Genomic DNA, 12,064 nt, shown 5'->3' with positions numbered 1-12,064 from the left:
TTCATCCTATACTAGGGAGCAGCTTTCCTTGGATGAGATTGACGAGTTCTCATCAGTGGTAAGAATGTCTTGGGGGAAGCAAGCAAGGGAAGTAGCATCATTAACACCAACAAGAAAAAATGATTATTCATTACGTGTCAAAGATTCTGTGATGAATCCATTGAAAGACGGAAGGAAAGTGGCTAGAGGTAGGGTCCCCTTCTTATTCAGAAAGTCGATCTTGAAATGGGTTTCTCAAGCCCATGCAACGGCTCACCAGTATCAGTTTTCTCTTCAGCTTCATCTTGGGGAGTCGGGATGTCAAAGCAGACTTTGAATGGAGATGATGGATCATTCTCTTGCATGATGGGAAGAAGACCAGTCCCTTCATGGATCAGACTCTCCACCACAAAGGGGTCATGGCTAGTGCCCTTGGTGAGTTCAGCTTTCATTTCGCTTGAGGGACCAGGGCTACCTCGGTACGATGCCTTCGGGCTTAACAGTCTAGGGGAAATTGATTTAAGCCCAGGAGCTACCCCGAGCTCAGTCTGCTCTAAGAAGCTATGCTCTCGATGTCCTGACCCAAAATGGGTTCGGGTGTCTAATTGGGTGATGGCACCATTAGCTCATAATTAATGGGGTTACTAGGGTTATACTGGTTTTTTACCCCGTCAGTAGATTTGTCCTTGCCCCGAGTGGGACTTGGACCTTCATAGATAATTGGCTTCATCATGCCCCGAGTAACCGTTTTGGTGTTCTCCTCATTCGATGCTTTTTCGGCATCATCTGCATCGAGGGGAGTTAGGGGAAGAAAATGGCTCTTGTCTTCAGCAGAGAAGTCTTCCATGGTGTCCATTTCTTAACCTTCAGAACTAGGGGATGTTTTGGATCTGTGCATGTGTGCACATTGCTCAGGCATGCCCTGGGCGGGCAGGGGGATTAGGGCATGTGCTCCCTCTGCAAAAGGACTTCCGGTGACCTGGTGGTCAACCCGGGCTCGAGTAACATGTCCAACCTTAAGAGGCCCGATGCCATGAGCAAGTGTATATGATGGAATGGCCATGTGACCATCCCTCACAAAGTGAACAAGCATGTACTGGAAAGGTGGATTAGGAGGTTCCCCTTTGTGTGCTCGGGCAGGCGCAACAACAAAGCTACCCAAAGCAGTGCGGTGCATATGAGAGGGATGTGCAGGGCTGGTCTAAGAAGAGCCGAACCCTGATAATGTTCTGAGGTAACCTGAGGGTTGCCCCGAGGATGTGTAGGTCCAAGTCCAAGAAGAATCGAACCCAGACAGTGTCCCGAGGTAATCTGAGGGTTGCCCCGAGTGTTGCAGTGTGCATTCAAAAGAGGTGCATGGCCAAGTCCAAGAAGACCGGAACCTTGATCATGTATCAAGGTAACCTGAGGGTTACCCCGAGTGGTAGCTAGAATGGATGGTCCACTAGCTTTGGTGGTGTGTGTGGAGTGGTGGCTTCAGAGCCACCTCCTCCTGATGTTGAGCATCTTGTTACAGGCGCTCGAAAGTGATAAAGAATGGGGGATAGCCTTGCTGCGACCCATTGGAGCGACGACATACGAACTGTCAGTCGCGGGCAGCAAGGTGAATGTTGTGTGTGATGGCTTGTGTGCCACCAATGCAAGGTGCATTGGCGGAGGGTCCGTCAATGCAAGGAGGTAGGGAGTGGGGGACTTTTTGGTCCATCCTCACCTCAATCATGGTTAGGACATGAGAGCGCAACTCGGGGTCGATGCTCAAGGGGAAGGTCGGGAATGAGGTTTGCGAAATCTGTTCTCGATGAAGACTCACGAGTGCGAGAATCACAAAACCCCTGATTCGGATGAAGGGGTTAAGCAACCCCAAAAACAAGTGTGTGTATAGTGAGAAGGAATAAAAGAAAGGAGGGTCAAGAAAGAACGACCCAACAATGGGGTAGCATGTCCCCAGCGGAGTCGTCAAGCTGGTTAGGTGCCTCAATCTCTCCCTCCGGATCTGAATGATCGGGCGGCACGCATCTCGAGTTTCAGGCGAGACCCGGAACGTTTTGAGATCGCTCTCTTGAGAACCTCGTTCGAGAACGAGGGCAGGTATTACTAACCAATGAGATAGGAATTTAAGGTCGTGAGGCGGGACTTACCTCACGTGGGTCTGTGACAGACTCGGGTTGGCTCGCGTGGGTGCCCTCTTAGATCACGTTGGAAAGCCCTTCTGGCCTCAGGCCAGTTTGAAATCGCCTCCGTTGACCTGTTTCTCCTTTCCTGCAAACACACATACACATATGAGAAGTACCGACAAGTGGGGCAAGGTCCCCACCTTGTTACAGGAAGAAATAAAAATGAGAGAGATGAATTAAAATAAAGATGAAATAAAACAAAATTAGAAAATGGAGTTAAGATTAAAATGGCATGTGAAGTGAAGTGAAATAAATAAAATGAAGTAAAATAAAATAAAAGGGATGGAAGAAAATAAAATAAGATGATATAAATGAATAAAAATAGAGTAAGGGATAATCGGATAAAATAAATGGAATAAAAATAAAATACAATGGAATGAAGGAAAATAAAATAAAATGAATGAGGTGAGAAATAAAATAAAATAAATAAGGTAAATAAAATAAAGAAGATAAAGATAAATTGAAATAAAATAGATGGAGTAAATAGAATAAGGTGAAGGAATGAATTAAAATAAAGTAAGTAAAATAAAATAAATGCAATGAATAACATAAAATGGGGTGATGCAAATAATATAAAAAGGGGTATATAAAATAAAGGGGAATGAAATAAAATAAATGAGGTAAATAAAATAAAATAAAATAAATAATTAAAATAGAGTGGAAGAAAATAAAATAAGATGAGATGATTAAATTTAAATAAAAATAAAAATAAATGGGATGAATGGAGTGGGAGTAAAGTATGGTAGGATAGAATGAGTGAAATAAAATAAATAAAATGATGTTGACCAAGGGAAAATAAAATGAGTGAATGAAACATAATGAGATGATGGGAAGAAAATTAAAAAAGGAATAAAATAAAGAAAAGGGTGGAAGGAATGACATGAGGTGGTTTTAATAAAATAAATGATAAAGGGAAATCATTAGTTGAGAGAGAATAAGATAAGATGGTTTCATAAAAAAAAGTTGTGTTTTTTTTAGGAGCGAAAAAGTGATTTTTGTTGGGTCTTACGTGTAGGAGAGAAGGTCACATTAGGTAATAAAGAAAAAGAGGATTAGTCAAGAGGGAGAGCTAGAACTTGACCCAGAGGAGGGTTAAGTAAAATAATAAAAAAGGTGAGGTGCTTTAAAAGGGGTGGCTTTAAATGATATGAAGGAAAACACGTGTTACTTAAGGGAGAGAGAAGTTTGACTTGGAATCACTTGGTTGTTTAGATGAGAGAGAGATGGCTTATGGGTTTAAAAAAAAAGAAACGGCGATACGTTTTAAAAAAATGAACCGGCGCTAAGGTTTTAAAAAAATGCACCCGCCCTACTTTTAAAAAAAATTAACGGCGCTAAGGTTTGAGAAAAATGAACCGGTTTAAAAAAGAGAATGGACCGGCACTAAGGTTTAAAAAGAATGGACCAGCGCTGAGGTTGGAAGAATTTTTGGAAATGGTGATCGTGCAGGACCACAGAACGTGAGAGGGAAAAAAAAGGTACAAAGGTGCACCAAAAATGTGAAGGATCATAGAAAAGGATGAGAAAGAGAGATGGCCATGAGAGACCACCAAGAAAATATAGAGGAGGAGGTAGACCCGAGAATGTACGGGAGGCAGGAGAACTACCAGGGGACAAAAGAATAAGAAAAGAGGGGAATTGTCGTCTTGCTAGACCACAAGAAAGGAGACAAAAAACGTTGTGGTCATGAGAGACCAAAGAAAAAGAGGAGAGATAGGATATGGTCATGCGGGACCACAAGGGTAAAAAGAGAAAAAAGAGGGGAAAAATAAGTGAAACCCAGTTGGTGCTGAGAATGAGAGGAGTGAAGGGAGAGAACCCAGCCGGTGTTGGAAATGAGAGGAGAGGAGAGACAGAACCCAGCCGGCATTGGGAATGAGAGGAGAGGAGAGAGAAAAGAAGAGAGAGAAAGAGAGATAGAGATGAGAAAACCCAACCGATATTGGGAAAAAGAGAGGAGAGAGAAAATATAGAAAAGAAGAGAGATAAAGAGATAGAGATGAGGAGAGAGAGAAAAGAAGAGAGAGAAAAGAAGAGAGAGAAAGAGAGAAATAAGGAAAGAGAGAAAAGAGGAGGAGAGAGTAGATTACCCTACCCAAAGGCATCGGCTCTTTTCTTCTCTCTTCTCTCTCTCTCTCTCCAAGACGTACCTACAATCTTAAACCGGAAAAGAATTTTTATTGAATCAATAAAAAATGAACCGAAGGTCCTGTCTACAATTGCGTGTAGTGTTTATGTAGAATTGGGCCCAAACATGGGTAAACACCCAAAAGTAACCCTAATTAAAGGTAATTATGATTTAATTGAATTAAATAAAATTAAGAAAATGAGGTGAAAAATGACGGTTTTGCCCCTGCCTAACAATGTGTCAAATTCCATAACAGTCCCTGCTGTTGCCCAAAAACTTGTGCGATCTTCCATGACTGATCCGAAGTTCTTCTGATGCCCGTTTGATCGAAAGATGAATATTTTCTTGTAGGGCTCGACATGTCAATCCATTTGATATCAATTTCGATCTATGGATCGTGTTTCAAACCACGATCATAAGACTTGAAATTTGCTTGAATCTTGAAAAAATTGGATCGATGATGCACTTGGTCCTTGATGTTTTTCTATAATTTTTTCATCGTAGCACACTAAGCATGCCGTCATGATCACATGGCAACAAACGGAACGCGATTTGGAGCTCGAACAAAGATTTCGCAACTTTTGAGTTTTGGCTGAAATTTGAAATCCAATGGCTGGAATTTCAGTTACTTTGTCGGTTTTGTGTATGAAATATGATCGTCTATCATGTACGGGGTTCGTACCAATGATAGTTCTAGACCAGCGTTTTAAAAAATGCCTAGTCGAACCGGACTCGCCCGGTTCGACTCGAAATTCGCGAAAAGGGACCGGATGGGTTGAAAAATTGGAAATCGTCCGGTTCTAGAGAGAACCGGACGATTCCACACAGTGACTAGCCGATTCACTGTACGGAATCGGCGAGTCCGAACAGTAAATCGGCGAGTCCGTAAGGATTTTTTTTTTTTTTTTTTTTTTTTTTTTTTTTTTTTGTAATCCATGATAGATTTTTTTGTAATACTTGATCGATTTTTTTGTAATCCATGATCGAATTGTTTTTGTTTTTTTGTAATCTATGATCGAATTTTTTGGTTTTTTGTAACCCATAATAGAATTTTTTGTAATCCATGATCGAAATGTTTGTTTTCTTTTCTTGTAATCCATGATCGATTTTTTTGTTTTTTTTTTTTTTTTGTAACCCATGATAGAATTTTTTGTAATCCATGATCGAATGTTTTGTAATACATGATCGAAATGTTTGTTTTTTTTTTGTAATCCATGATCGAAATGTTTGTTTTTTTTTTTGTAATCCATGATTGAATTTTTTGTTTTTTGCTTTTTTTGTAACCCATGATAGAGTTTTTTGTAATCCATGATTGAATTTTTTGTAATCCATGATCGAACTGTTTTTTTCTTTTTTTGTAATCCACGATTGAATTTTTTGTTTTTTTTTGTTTGTTTTTTTTTGTAATCCATGATCGAATTTTATGTAATCCATGATCGAATTTTATGTAAACCATGATCGAATTTTATGTAATCCATGATCGAATTTTATGTAATCCATGATTGAATTTTTTGAAAATTTGTGATTTTTTTTTTTTAATCTATGATTGAATTTTTTTTTGTAATCCATGATAGAATTTTTTGAAAATTTGTGATTTTTTTTTTAATCCATGATCGATTTTTTTGAAAATTTGTTATTTTTTTTTTTAATCCATATTATTCAAAGAGAAAATGAGAGAGATGATGATTCTGAGGCCACCCTATCCCAGCCATATTATTCACATATCGAGTCCCAACAGCAACAGTGTAGGGATGAGCACGAAATACTGTAAATTAAATGCTGAATGGCGGTTCATGCAGGGAAAGAACATATCAATATTCGCATATTCATTCAAAAAAATGAAAATTCTTAATGGAGTACCCTCATTTTTTATTGAATTCCTAAAAAACAATATTTATAATGAATTTTAATAATTTTTTCGAATTTTTTTTAAGCTTTATTCTGACCGATTCACCCGATTCCCGATCCGGATGGCCGATTCGCCGATCCGGATCGGTTTTTTGGTAACCCGATCCGGGTCACCGATAAGTTTTTTAAACCATTGTTCTAGACCTTACACATACAATGGAATTAGTTTTGCATTAATCCGTTGCGAGAACGTCATGATTTGGTCTATCGAGTGAGGCATGTCGCTGCTGAATTTTCTACAATTTCTTCTCAGATGGGCAACTTCTCTCTAGTTTTTCTCCCTGCTCGGACATTATCACGGGGCGTACCACTTATCGAATCGCTCGTCTCAATGAGACGAACACACTCACAAAATTTGTGCACAATCTAACTCGAGATAAGTGAGATATGGGCTCCGAAATTGACTGCCCGTGACTGTGAAATCAGTGAGGCCACATGAGGGTAGTGTGCGGGCCCCTCTTGTTTCAATGTTTTACTCATATCTTTGTCCTGGAGTGTCCGATTAAGCCAAAACTTGACCCATAGGGGTTTTTGACCGTGTCGGATTCAATAGCAGTGGTTTCATAGTGATTTAAGACACCAAAAATGTAGTTCTAGTTATAGGATCCATTTTAAGGTACTAGAGGTCATTTTTCTTAAACTTGTTCCTTTGTGTCCACTGCCTTAGACATGTAAGAATATGACGAAACTTGGAAGGTGGTCCTTTGGAGTGTTGATGAAGATCTAGACCAGTTATGGGGTCATTTCGAGACTGTCTAGAATTCCACTATTTTGTGGGCTTTATTGACCTGTTTTCTATCAAGAACCAAATTGCTGAAAAATACGTTCAAATGCATAAAGTTTGGACCATGTAGTTTTAGGGTCCTGTAACTAGAGACCAGTGCTATGTAGTTTAGGATCATGTAGCACAGACCGAGGCTGGGTCACCATGTAGGTGGAGCTCCACGGGGAATAGGTCTGTGGATGGCAATCCGACTCCCTGGGGATAAAATGGTTAAGACCAATCCAAAACTGAGGGCTCAGATGGAAATGGTGACCTAATGAAGGATGGCCAAAAGAAGCAGACTTCACTAGGGCTTAGGGGGGGCAAGCGTGGCTCCCTAAGGTCATTTGAAATTCACCCGACACCAAGTCAACTGACACTAGGGTTGTTTAGAATTCACCCGGTGTTGGGCATGGATCAATGAGAGTTACCTCAGGCCTCGGGTCAAAGCCCAACCCGGCTCATTGTCGCATGGCTTCCTCTAGATGCGACTGGAATTCTTAGTTTGTGAGGGGGGCATTTGAGGGTAGTGTGGTCTATATGAGGCGGTAAAATCTCGTTTTCATTACTTTTCACCTAGGGTAAAAACTTAAGCAAAACTTTTCTTAGCAGTGAGGAGAGGCTGGCCGGTTGAAGTTCCGGCAAGTAGTGGGACTTCACCGTAAGCTTTGTAGGGAAGGTTTTCGGCAAACAGTGTAATTTCTGGTGGATTTGTAGGGAAGGACTTCGATAAGCAGACTTTGCTAAGAATTTGTAGAAAACATTTTTAGCACAGAGGACTTTTCGGTGGAGGGAAGAGCTCCGACCTTGGTATTTTTGCATGTAGAAGAGGCGGGAAATGCAGCAGGGAGCATTTCTGCAAGTTTTGAGGGTTTTCCCGAGGGTTTTGGTGACTTCCCGACATTCCTAGCGGTATTCCAAAGGTTTTTCGAGAACGGCAAGAGAGTTCCAATGGAAATTGAACGGTCAAGGAAAACAAACGGTGACTAAAGGCAGACCATCACAAGGAAGGTGTATGGTTGCATGAGGTGAACCATGGTAGGGAAGGTGTATGGTTGTGGGAGGTGAACAGTCGCAGGAAAGGTGTACGGTTACCTCATTCATGTGTCAGGTGGAGCAACGAGATGTGGTGACGGTTGGCATTTGCTTGTGTACGAGGCAGTGCTGAAGGACGTGGCAACGATTGTCAGTCGGCACAGCTGAGTTTGAGGTGTCACAACTAGGCTTCGTGGCACGTGTGAGAGATCCGATCACAGTCGGCGCTGGCCTTTGGAGGACACAACCGACGTTGGGCATTGATAATCTCAACCAGCGTTGAGTGTTAACAGACCCATCCGGCGCTAGTCATTCGCATGCAACCGGTGCTGGCCATTTGACAAGCTCAACTGACGCTAGCCATTAGCACGCAACCGACGTTAGGCATTGATAAGCTCAATTGGGGCTGAGGGTTGGCAAATGCAGCCGGCCTTAGGGGCTAGCAGAAGTAGCCGGCACTAAGTATTAGGAAACATAATCGGTGCTAAATGTTGGCAAACTTAGCCGGTGCTGAACCATTGTCTTAGCCACTTTTGGGAGTAAACCACTAAGCCCTATATAATGGCTAGTTCTTACCAAATTCCTGATGTGAAGAGGCTTCCAAGGGAGGGAGAAATCGGTGCCTATGATTTTACAGGTGAGGTTTTATAAAGGGGTGGTGAGCCCATTTGGCTCACCCAGCTAGTATGCCAACCATATTGGCCCCTTAGTGTCACTTTCATTACTGACCCCATTTGTTTCGAAGTACATGAGGGCAATGAAGACAATGTCAGTACTGAAGAAGGGGTGGCACTTCTTCATTACATGCATCGGAACATAACTTTCAGAGAGAACTTACCTACCTTAGGGAAATGGATGGTATAGGCAAAGGGACTACTAATGTGGTCAATAAAAGGCCTTAGAATTTAGGGGGAGCACTAATACTTGAAGGTATACTCTTCCTGTACTACCAAAGTATTGTCGTCATACAAAAGCACTCTTGAACGTTCTTCACTATCAGCAGCGGTCTCGGGCAGCTACTATGACCATTTCTGTAATATAGTAAAGGTATTGCTAGAGACATGTAAGTAATACTTGGCTTCTTGGGCATAGGGAAGAAGGAATCTCTTTACTAGATCTTCATGTTATTGGAGGTCTCCCGAAGATCGGGGCTATGTATGACAAGTTTGTGCCATCGAACTCGGTCATCTGTGGTGGTGCTAACTTGGGGGATGAAGAGCCGTCTGCCAGTCTTCAAAAGATCTTCGAGGCCTACCATCGATCGCTGCTCGGTCTAGCAATGGCAGGGTCAGCTTCGCGGAATGGGTGAAATTCTTTTGTGGGGATTATCCTGAAGGTGGTCAGGGCACACCGAAAGGGAAAGAGAAGGCAATTGAAATGGAGATGCCTCTCGTATATCAACTTGAGACTGTCGATGACCGTGTCTTCTTGGCCGTGTATTTGGCCTTATTTTTGTGCAAATTCGTGCTCCCTAGCTAGGGGGACGACATTCGTTTAGGCGTACTGTATGTGTCATGCGATATGGCCAGAGGGCGTGAGTATGCCCTTGCTTAGCCAATCTTGTGCAACATATACCATGTCTTGGGGCCCATCTCCAAGAGCAAAGACAGAGGGAATGTCATTGTAGAAGGAGAGGCATTTCCCAAGGATTTTAAAACTCCATTCCATGTGCATTATGTGTACGGGTGGCTAGGGGTAAAATTCTGCCTTGCCTTTCTTCCTCTTTGAACATGTTCACCAATGTTCTCCCAACATCCTAAACATCTTCATGAGACAAAGACGTTGTCTTGATTGTAGGCTTGTGACCTCCATCGTTTAGCTTTTGGGGCGACGCCAAATCTGTGAAGTAATATTTAGCATCGACATAGTGAGTTTCGGCCATAGGGAGCGGTCTTTTGTCAGCATAGACCATATGGTGTCTCCTGTCTCAGCTATACTTGAAACATTGATGTAATGTTGATGGAACCACCCTCTAATCATGGAGCCATGGCCAACCGAGGCGAATATTGTAGGAAGTGTCGGTGTCGATTACATGAAACTATGCATAATTTTTCAGCTCACCGATCTTAAAATGAAGGTGTACTGTGCTAGCTGGCTTCTTTCCTGATTGGTTGAACCCTTGAATTGTGACGTGGGTCGGGGTAAGATCTTCGAACCCCAACCCTAATCAAGTAAGGATCCTCCTTGGAATAAAGTTGACTACCGACCCTCCATCGAACATAATTCGGTTGATGGGGCATGCATCTAATTTGCTAATAACAAGGAGAGGGCGATTATGAAACATTTTCCTTAGCTGCAGATCATCCTCTGAAAAGGTGATTGGCATACATCCTTGTAGAATCGGGCTCTACCTCAATCTACTTCAGTTTCATACACCTAGGTTAGAAAGAGCTTGAATGAAAGCCATCCGATAATCCTTCGAGAGCATGAGAGCATCGTAGATACTGAGAAGAGCTGAAAGTTTCCGTAGATGCCCTAGCACATCATATTTCTCCTTTTCTTGATCAAGGCCTTGTGCTCCTAGTCATGCCACTGATTTGGGTGCTATGTTGGGTTGAGGATCAGGTTGGAGTAGGAAAGGTTTATTTTGGCCGGCTGGCTAACTTGATTGCACAGCAGGCTTGGTTTGAATGACGAAAGTTTGAGGTTTTGGAAGAGACTGAGTGTATGGGATCAAAGGGGTCCCAGGGATTTGGAGAATAGATAGACTGTTTGAAGTATTAGGATTAAGAACGAGACCAAGGAGCTGTAAGATAGGCAGACTAGCCTTTGGATTAGGAGGCAGTGGCAGATTGGGGAACTTCAAGGTGCCCGACTTCTGCAATGGAGGTTGCAACGTCCTCCCTGATCTAAGATTTATCTGCCCCGTGGTGGGTATTGCTCCCGAAATTTGCACCATGTGAAAAGCTCCCTGAGAATAGGAGCTTTTCTTATTTGATTCTCTCAGTCTCTGCTCAAAGTCAAGCTCAGGGGGGCACTAGGGTTTCTTTGGCTTCGACTTCTTGTGCTTCTTTGAAGAAGGTGGCTCTACTTTAGCTTTAGCTGGCAAGGCATCAGCAACTGTTAGGAATCCTGCTGCCTGTGCTAGGGTCTTTCTCAATCGCTTACGTTGCGTCTTAGTTATGTTTGATCCCTCAAGTTCTCTTTCGAGGGCTTCGAAGTCTGAACATATCAAGGTTGTCCCTGTAAGAGACATAGACGAGGAGGAATGAAGAGCAACAGAAGAAGAAGGAGTAGGGTTAGAAGGCAGGGGACTTTTAAGGTCGTTCCCCTCATCAGACCGATATAGGCAGCTTTTTACGTCATCACTAGTATGTCTTTCCCTTGCTTAGACTGTTAGGGAGTGCTTTTAACGTCGTCATGCCCATTGGACGTATACTGAGTGGGAGATGGCACAGGAATGTCTTCTTCACAGGATATAGAAGGAAGAAGGATCGTGTCAGGGATGGAGTCCAGTAAAGTTAGCAGTGAATGAATGAGAAATTCCTGCTCGACTGTGGGTTGAGCAGTCTTTTTTCTTCGACGAATCGCCCTTGGTGCTTGTCTCTTTCTGGTTTTTTTAGGTGATGTTTGATTCGTCTCGCTGGGCTTGAGAACAGCTCTAGCTTAGCCAACTGCTTCTCGCCTTAAGGACTTGAGTATGTTTCGACCATGGTAGACTATCCATGGCTGGGAAGTCGAGAATTCGACGGAGTCCAAGTCATTGATAGGAAGGTCCTTCTTTGTGAGATCCTCTTGCCCCAATAGAGGAATGACTTGGGGATCACTTACAGGGAGATTTTAAAACTCCTGACACTTCCGTATTTTCTTTACGAATATATCAAGGAAACATGTGTATTGTGACAGGTAATGGCCACTTATCTGATGGTACCAACGATCTTCAGTCCCCTTAGCAAGGCGACGGGGTTGCCTTGCCTGCTTCAGTGTGATTATGCCTTCTTGAAGCTTTATAATGAAGAAGGCGTTAAGGATATCAGGCATTTTGTCTTCCTCTTGGAATGTTGTGGCATGGGAGGCCTCGGTTGCCCCAAAGGCCTTCTTTAAGTCTTCATGCATTATCTGACCCTTCTGAATCAG

The sequence above is a fragment of the Amborella trichopoda genome, chromosome 12, assembly GCF_054954075.1.
Source record: "Amborella trichopoda isolate Santa Cruz 75 chromosome 12, AtrichopodaSantaCruz75HAP2 v2.0, whole genome shotgun sequence".
Taxonomy (NCBI): Eukaryota; Viridiplantae; Streptophyta; class Magnoliopsida; order Amborellales; family Amborellaceae; genus Amborella; species Amborella trichopoda.
This window is presented reverse-complemented; position numbering follows the sequence as displayed.